Source organism: Macaca nemestrina, chromosome 8, assembly GCF_043159975.1.
Source record: "Macaca nemestrina isolate mMacNem1 chromosome 8, mMacNem.hap1, whole genome shotgun sequence".
Taxonomy (NCBI): Eukaryota; Metazoa; Chordata; class Mammalia; order Primates; family Cercopithecidae; genus Macaca; species Macaca nemestrina.
Window position 1 is genome coordinate 29,183,616 of NC_092132.1, and position 8,771 is coordinate 29,192,386.

Here is an 8,771-nt window from a genome sequence, read left to right on the forward strand (position 1 = left end):
GTGATTATTAAATTGTTGAGGGTGTTTTCTGGTTTGCAATAGACTAGGTATAACTTCTCTACATTTCAAAAGTGTTTTTGAGAATCAAAAGAAAGAATAGAGTAAGTGCTAAAAATAATTGGCGAATGATTGAACCTTCAATTAACCATAGCATCAGAGACCCTCTCTTCATCACTGGAGAGAATATTCTTTGAAGTCCCTTTTCAAGAGTGAAATCAGTAATGTCTAAGTAGAAACAGAAAAGGAGAGAATTCAGACCTAAACATCCTCAATGAATCCACATACCTAGGCTATTTCAATGTACATTAAGCCTTATCAGTACCATTATATTTCATGATGTTTGCAGCCGTAGTTTCTTTTTTAATCTACTTTTAAAAATAGAAATCCAAATACAGAGGGCAGAGAAAAACTCCCTATTGCATCAGTATGAACATTTTTATAGTTTTTTTTTTTTCTTTTGGCATCCTGATCTCTTTGAAACTTTTCTCCTCTCTACTTACAGGGAAAATACACCTACTAACAGCCTGGAGGAATTATGAAATGTGCTTTGCACAACTCCCTGTGGCCTCAGGTAACAATGTAAATGAATCTTATTAGACTTTTTTTTTTTTTTTTTACTGTACATGGGAGAAAATTATTTTTAAATGAGATTTTTTTTCTTTTGGATTCAATAAAACTGCTCGCCTTGAATGAAGAAGAACCACATGAGAAGGAATTAGGACATGTTACAATTCAGCTGCTTAAGTCAGATGTAAAAAGAAAAAAAAAAAACCTGGCATTTCTGAGGTGGAAAAAGCTAGGTCTTGCTTCATAGGAATCACAAAAATAACTGCTGAAAATCCTCAGACTTTCCAAGAGAAACTTCTTTAAAAGTTATGTGTAACTAAAAATAGGGGGATTATAATGGAAGTCAGTGTGCGTGTGTATAAAGTCCCAGAGCAGCCTAGGAGGCGTGGGCTGGAAACTCAAGGTTTGTGATATTATATCTGTCCGCAAATTTAAATCTGTTGGCTGGAAGAGGATTTAACTCGGAGAGGTCACCTGTGTGCTTTACTTGTAAAATGGAAATCTCAAAAAAGTCTCAATGAAATGAACTTTAGGTTTATCATTTAGCTTCCAAGAAAACCCCACTAGCTACACAAAGGAATGATGACAATTGTCTTGAAGGGCTGTAGAAAGCTTGGCTCATGGCTGCGGTGGCTTTGAACAATGTAATGCAATCCTAAAGTGGTGGAGACCTCATCCTTGGGAGCATTTGTTTCTAGACCCGAGATCTTAACTGTGGTCAGACCTTGAGAAAACCTCTAACTCAACATGACTGGGGGGTCTTCTAAAGGGAATAGCAATACTTCACCACAACAAAGAATGTGTGAACAAACACTATTCTGAAATACGATGGCGCCAGGGGCTGGGTGGGGCCTGGGGATGTAGCAAAGGAGAGGCTGGGAGTAACTGCTTAATGGATAGGAGGTTTCTTTTGGGGATGATTAAAAACCTTTTGGAACTAGATAATTCATTTATTAAATGTGAATGTATTTAATAAATGCTACTGAATTGTTTACTTTAAAATGGTTGATTTTATGTTATATAAATTTCACTTCCATAAAAGAAAATATATGTGTGATTCAACTTAGAAGGAACTTACTCAATGCAATTTAATTGCATCACTGCTGGCAGATATGTGTAAGGGTCTTCTAATGATTTTGGATGGGATGGCTGCAATTTATAATTCTGTTCCTTTTCAGAAAAAAAAAAAAAAAAAGGAAGGCCTTAATAGCCTTCATTGGAAAAGATGCATGGCTAAAACAGAGACAGATACACATTTAGAAGATGAGGTGATTTTTTTTTTTAAACTGGAGTTGTGTTTTGTTTTTGTTTTTACAAATAACATAATAATTGTTTCCTGATTTTAATTTGCAGAAATGGAACTTAGGAGACAGAGGGAACAAATGAATCGGTGAGTTAGAGGTTGAAATTTAACCTTTGGTGTATTGATGACACACAGCCCTTCGGAGGCATCTTGACTCATCCTCATTTCAAAAAGCACTCGGTTGAAAGGAATGTGGACTCAGGAAGAATTTAGTACGATTGAAAATTGATAGAAGAGAGCTTCATCAGCTTGCCCTACATGCCAGGACATAGCCACTGCATTCTATACTGCCCTTTTCCTTTTCATTCTCCAGTGTCCCTTCTTTCTCAAGCGTACCCTCAATCCATTAAGTAAAATCACCAATATCCCTTTTGAACCTCTTCCTTGTTTCTTGCTTCCGTTGTCCTTGCATGCTTCGGTGAAAACATTCCGGATGTGAGATGTCATACCAGGTCAGGACCAATTAAGGAACCAAGTTCTGCAAATACATCAGTTGTTTCTAATCTAATGATGAGGTTCACACCCAGCATCCTCCCATTTGCTGTGTCTCTCTCCAGGTGGAGCTCCAGACTCTCGGGTGCCAGATGATTAAGCCTTGCTTCTAGCAGGGGTTGGAAGCAGCTGCTCCCATATCAAACCTCTTTTTCTCTCAGCCAGTTGGGGCAGAGTCTACACCCAGCTGTGAATCTCGGTGCCTACTGGCAGCTCTCATCTCTACCGACAACCTTTCATCTCTATTCTCTATAAACTTCTCTTAATATCTGCTTGTTAAACCTGACAGAATGGCATTAGAACAAAGCTAACCTGGCTGCTGCAATGCTGGCAGCATCATCTGTCAGGCCTTTTTGTTTCTCCCTTTGATAAAGTTTTGCCTGGCTATTATTGTCGAGGCCTTGTTGGATGGTTCTGAGGCCTCAGAGCAGAAAGGCATCCATCTGTTGCAGAAAGCTCAAAGGGTGATGCGGTCCTGGGGCGTATCCTGAGTTGAGTCATGTATTTCTTCCCCCAAATTATTCCCAGTGACTATCAAATCAAACCTTTCCATCTCAGCTTATATAAGTACTTGAAAACCTTTTGAAATAGAACTCTTAAACTTGGTTGTTCTACTTAAAAATTCCAGAAGCAAGATTTTAGGAAGTTGCAGTAAATAGTCACAAGGATGAGTTCCTTTTTGGGGGGGGTCTCAGAAAAAAATAACATGAAGTGAAGATGAGATGTTAGATCTTCTTATATAAAGAAGAAACTATTTGTGCTACAGCATGACATTTCCCTCCCTCGCTGAAGCCCAGCTGGCATATGAATTGACATGATCAGAGATCAGAGTGCTGTCTGGTCAGACATAAGGGAAAGCTTTGCAAATCCATATTGCTACCAAGAGCCCATCCTGCCTTCAGACAGGTTAAGAGCCCTTTCTAAGAACAGGGCATCACGACTGTGGCTAACTCCAGTTCTAAGTTGTTCTCTTCAGGAATAACAACTGGCTTTCCACCTGCCGTCTTCCTACAGACCTGGGGAAGGTTGGATATGGACCATGGAAGTGGCCCTCTAAAACTTATGTAGCATAACCCTTGCCAGAAGAGTAGGTACATAACAAACACCACTGCTGTTTGATTTGGAAGTATAGGCAACAAGCTAACGTAGAGGAAGTGGCAAGTCAAAGTGTCCCTCCTGGAGAAGGGCATCAATAATTTACATTTTCCAGACTAGCCTTTAAACGTTTGGAAGCTGGATGCTGTGGCTTACATCTGTCTCAGCACTTTGGGAGGCCAAGACAGGCAGACTGCTTGAGTCTGGGAGGCCAAGACAGGCAGACTGCTTGAGTCCAGGAGTTCAAGACCAGCGTGGGCAACATGGTGAAACCTTGTCTCTACAAAAACAAACAAACAAACAACAACAACAAAGAAAGAAATTATCCAGGCATGGTGGCTCATGCCTGTAGTTCCAGGTACTCAGGAGGTGGAGGTGAGAAGGTCGCCTGAACCCAGGAGGTCAAGGCTAAAGTGAGCAGTGATGGTACCACGGCACACCAGCCTGGGTGACAGAGTGAGACCCTGTCTCAGAGAAAAACGAAACAACAACAACTCTGGAGCAGCCCCTCTCCCACTTCCCATTCCCACTGCTGGCTGAGAAAGGATTCCACAGTAGTAGCTATAGAATTTCGATTCACATAGTCCTCTTACCTTTCTTTATAACTGAATTTTTCCATAGCTGCTTGTTTTAACCAATGTAAAGGCATGCACTAGAATTGAAGTGTTCTTTGTGATCATCTCTGCCTTCCCCTACAGAACCTAACCGGTCAGGATCACAGTGAAATCTCCATGAATACCATTGCCACCTCTTCCCTGACAGAGGGCATCACCTGGAGCTGAAAACTCAGAGTGTTGCTTTTAACTCCTTAAGTACGTCTTAACATATGGGGCACATTTGTAAGAGAGAAAAAGACATTCTCTCAAGAACTGTAGGTCATCGCTTTGGGAACAATGCTATGGCATAATATTACTTAAACACAGTTAATGTTGGTTGCAAGTTCAAGAACAAACAGATAAGATGCCTGGTTCCCTGCTCCCCCACACCCATCCTCCTCACAAGCTATGCCAGGGAGAGACTTCCCATCTCTAGACTTTTCTCCTTATAAGGTGCGGTTTTTGGCATGAAGAAGTTTGCTTGGACATGGAAGACTCCAAGCACTAAATTATGTCTCCAACTCCCTGCTCCCTGACAGCAACTGTGCCCAGGTCCAAAAGGAGAACTGGGTAGGTGTGTCCTAATAGGAGACAGTGTTCCTACTCTAATTGCCATAAAAGCGTTTGAAGCCATTGTCTGGTGGATCTAAGGAGATTGATCCTGAAGGTGTGAGCTCAGAGCTGCAAGTCAGGAGCTCAGAGTTGTAATTCTTGGGTTGGCAATGATTCCTTGTAGGGCCTGAGGCAAACCCGGTCATCTCCTTTGTGCACCAATGTATTTGTCTGCAAAAGTTCGAGAAATTAACACACAATTTCCTGATGAGGATAGTATATGGTTAGGCATTAATAATCATGGCATATAAGTTTGATGGAAAGCAACCCCAGGGATTTTATCTGCTTGAAGCTTTTATGTATTTTTTAGCAGGCTTTGTTATTCTTGTTTCCAAGTCTGGACTTTCCTCTTTGGAGGTCTTTAAGTCCCCAGTAAGGAAATTCAAGTTCCCTTGAAGTTTTGTTCTCATTTTGGGAAGCACAGATGGTTTTTTAGGAGTGTATGACATGGTGGTTTTGCTGAGGAGGTCTTCTCACCTACTGCAAAGACCCCGTGCTACCCTTTAGGACCAGATGCCATGCAGGATGGGAACTAACTTCTGTGATGGGACCACGTTGTCTCTGAAGCCATCTGTGTAAAAGCTTCCTGCGGTCTTGAGTCTTGGCAGAGCTATTGCGTCAACCAAGAAGCAGCATAAAGACATCCGCCTTTGTTGATGCTCTTCTTCTATGTCTGATGAAACAACCCTTTTGGGGATAAAATAAGTCAAAATGAAAAATTATGTGTCAATAAATGGAAATTGAATGAATGTGTTAGTATTAATTTGTTACATTCTACATGTGCTCCTCTGAAGAAGTGGTGTTTATATTCAGACCCAGCTGCAGGCTTCCAGAAAACTAAAGTAAGAAGGGACCCAAGAGAAATTGATCCAGCAGCCCCCACATGGCTTCTATCCCAGTCGGATTCTCCTGATTTGCTTACTTCTCCTTGGAACACAGTGCAATTCCTAAGTGCTCCAATCTCTGTGTGGACTGGCCTCTGCTCTCTGTCTTCCATATTTTAGCTCTCTTGAGTCCTGAAGCACATTTCTGTCTCATCTACTTAGCTCTGCTGTTAAATCTCTGCCACCATGCCTGTCTCTTCAGCTCACTAGATTTTACACTCGTTAGCCGGTGGCTGTGAAAGGAAATGACAGCAGAATTTCTCATGGGTTTGGCTCGCATCCAGCATGGAAAACGTACTGAGCTGATGTCTCCCAGAGCTGTCTTTAACTCAGGTGTCCCCATTTCATTGGGCTCAGCAGATTTCCTACATCTGTGGTGTATGACATTGTAAAGAGTTCGATCTGGAGACTCACTTTCCCCTCCTGTGTCCGTATTCCATGTTTAAGCCAAGGAGTCTCCCCATGGATCTCAGGCTGAAAAAGTGCAGATTGTATCAGTGCTGCTTTAGCAGTGCCCTGTGGAATAAGACACCTCCTGCTCAGTGTTCCCTCTACTGCTTTTAAGGTGTGAACAGACGACCAGGATCTGTGAGCTGACAACCATACTGTGTGAGCACCAGAGTTGGTGAGTGGAGCTTTGCTAGTGGCTTGGGACTGGAAGAAAATGATGGAATACAGGCATTCCATTGTTACTTATTCATTTACTCGGGTCTTTCATTCACCCAGCAAACAGTTACAGAACTCCTATTGTGCTGAGCACAGGTTGGTCATTGAGATATGATAGAATAGCATTTATTGAGCACCTACTGAAGAGTAGGTCCTGTACTAACTTTGAACCTCCCACAATCATAAGAGACTGTGCTATGATTATTTCCACTTTAAAAAGAGGAAATTGACCCTTAGGAATGTTAATGTCACATAGTCAGCAAGTGTTGGAGCTAGGATTTCAAAGTCTCACTCAAATTCCTGAGTTCTTGACAGCTATGCTATACTGCTTGAATACAAGATTTTTGGCTAGACATTATAGCAGATAGCAGATAACTATGACACAGTTTCTGTTTTCTAAGAGTTAATGATAATAGAGGAAGCAAACAATCGTTGCACTGCCACTTACAGCTATATAATCTTGGACATGTTACTTCTCTGTGCCTCAACTTCTTTGTCCTTAAAATGGGTTCGATAATAGTCTCTATTTCTTCTGGGATTTTTTTTTGAGGATCGAATTTTAAATGAAAGTTAAGTGTTAAATCCAGATTATGTGTTATAAAATAGGCAGTGTGTTGATGATCTGAGAATTGTTAGATATTATTGTTTTTACTATTATTCACTATTAATAAGGAACAATATTCATTGTGAGACAACGGTGTACTAGAAACTATGTTAATCACTTAAGAATCTATAGTGAATGGGATATGTAGTCTGAGTCCCCTTTACATTTTCATTTGCCTGAAGGTAGTCTGAAAAATAAGTCTAACAGTAAGGAAATGAGAGCCCTGTCGGCAATAGTTTCTGCGTGAGACAGAGAACAAAATGTTGAGATAGTCAATAACTCTTCCTTAACTCCCTGAAGAACAAAAGAGCAACATGGAGGTTGGCCCAAAGGGGAGAGAACAAAGAAGCTGCTATAGTTGGCTTAGGGGAAGTTGTTTGGGAGCAGCTAAGAAGGAAGAAAAACAGAGAAGAGCAGCAGGCAGCTCTGGGACTCCCCGGGTGATTTCATGGTCTTTTGCTGGGAACACAGGCCACTTACATCTTCCCCATTTCTCTAGTGACCCCAAGTGCGTCCTGAAAGCTCATTGATAGGTTTCCCTGTCCTTCTTGGCTAGAAATAAATGGAAGGTGGAAGGGCAGAGAGGCTCTTGGGACCCTGCTGCCCTTAGGAAGGGCAGCCCCAGCTCTCCATTTGGCATTGTGAATCAACTCCATTGACTAAAGGGGCAGAAATCAATTTTGTTTCTCTATGCCTTCAACACAGAGAATATGTGTGTGAACAAGGCAGATACAATACAATCTGTTAGGAGGAGATGGGAACCTGCAGATTTATTAGCTATGTTCTAAGCACATGCTATGTGCAGAAATACAATCGCAAGGAAGAACAGTTTCCATTCTCAGGGAAATCAAATCCTTTCCTTCCCACTTTCTTTGCCCCAGAGGTGGACTCACTCCTCTTTGGTCTTGCAGATAGTATTACCATGGACACTAGTTGGTCCTTCCCCCTAAAAATTCAATGATTTGAAGAACGAAACTTAGAAAGCTGCTTTGATTCTGAAAGTAGAAATGTTTTGGAGCAGAAAATAAAAGTAGAATTTGAAAACTCTTTGTTGAAGATCTTAAAACTTACTTTCTTTATTTTGCTGGTGGCAAGAATCCTGGAGTATGATCAAATTGTCTAGAAACAATGAAATGACTACTTATTCTTCTTACATCCTCACAGTGACATGTCCCTTTAATTGTTGCAAAGAGAAGTTAGAGACGCAGGGCCCCCTGAGCCTGCGGCAGCACCACCACCACCGGTATGTCCTTCCTCTTCCCCTTTGTACACCCCGAAAATGCGCTTTATTTTCAGATTGAGAAATAATCAAATAGACCCCTCCTTTTCAGGAGAGAACACCCTTTCCACCTCCCACAGCTTTCTTTGTTTGGAACTGTTCATTCCTGGCAGTGATATTCTTACACCAGGGAAGAATGAGGAAATTTCACTGTCTTGGTGAAATTACCTCATTTGGGAATAATTGGTATTCACAGAAGAGATGCACATTTTCATCCACCTAGTAATGAACAAATTAACAAGACACCTACTGAGTTGTGTTAACAAAATTACCAAATGTAAAAGGAACTAATTACTAGCCACTTCATTCCAGACAAACTCAAAACTGCATTCATAATGGGCTTTGTGGCTGACTTGATGTAGACCGGGGGGAAGAAGATTGAACAGGTGTCTGGTGATCAAAGACTCTGTCCTTGGTGATTGCTTTGCAAGTGGTGCCTGAGTCTCAAGACGGCTGAGATTGCTTCTAGAGGTCCTTCTTCCTCGCTGGTGAAGATATCTGCAATGTTCTCACTTTTGTTCAGAGACAACTGATTGTTATCTCTGAAACAATTGCAACCAAATCATATGGAAATGAATTTTAGATATAGCAATCTTTTAGACCGGGCCTGGTGGCTCACACCAATAATCCCAGCACTTTGGGAGGCCTAGGTGGATGGATTGTTTGAGCCCAG

The 8,771-nt window shown here is 41.4% G+C and overlaps 1 long non-coding RNA gene across 1 annotated transcript; it reads left to right on the forward strand.

Moving 5' to 3' along the window:
• Nucleotides 1-487: 487 nt before the first annotated feature.
• LOC139355651 (uncharacterized) lies at nucleotides 488-8,065 on the forward strand. The gene is made up of 4 exons (XR_011606464.1): nucleotides 488-571; nucleotides 1,921-1,957; nucleotides 6,115-6,174; nucleotides 7,984-8,065. It is a non-coding gene; the product is annotated as an uncharacterized lncRNA (long non-coding RNA).
• Nucleotides 8,066-8,771: the final 706 nt, after the last annotated feature.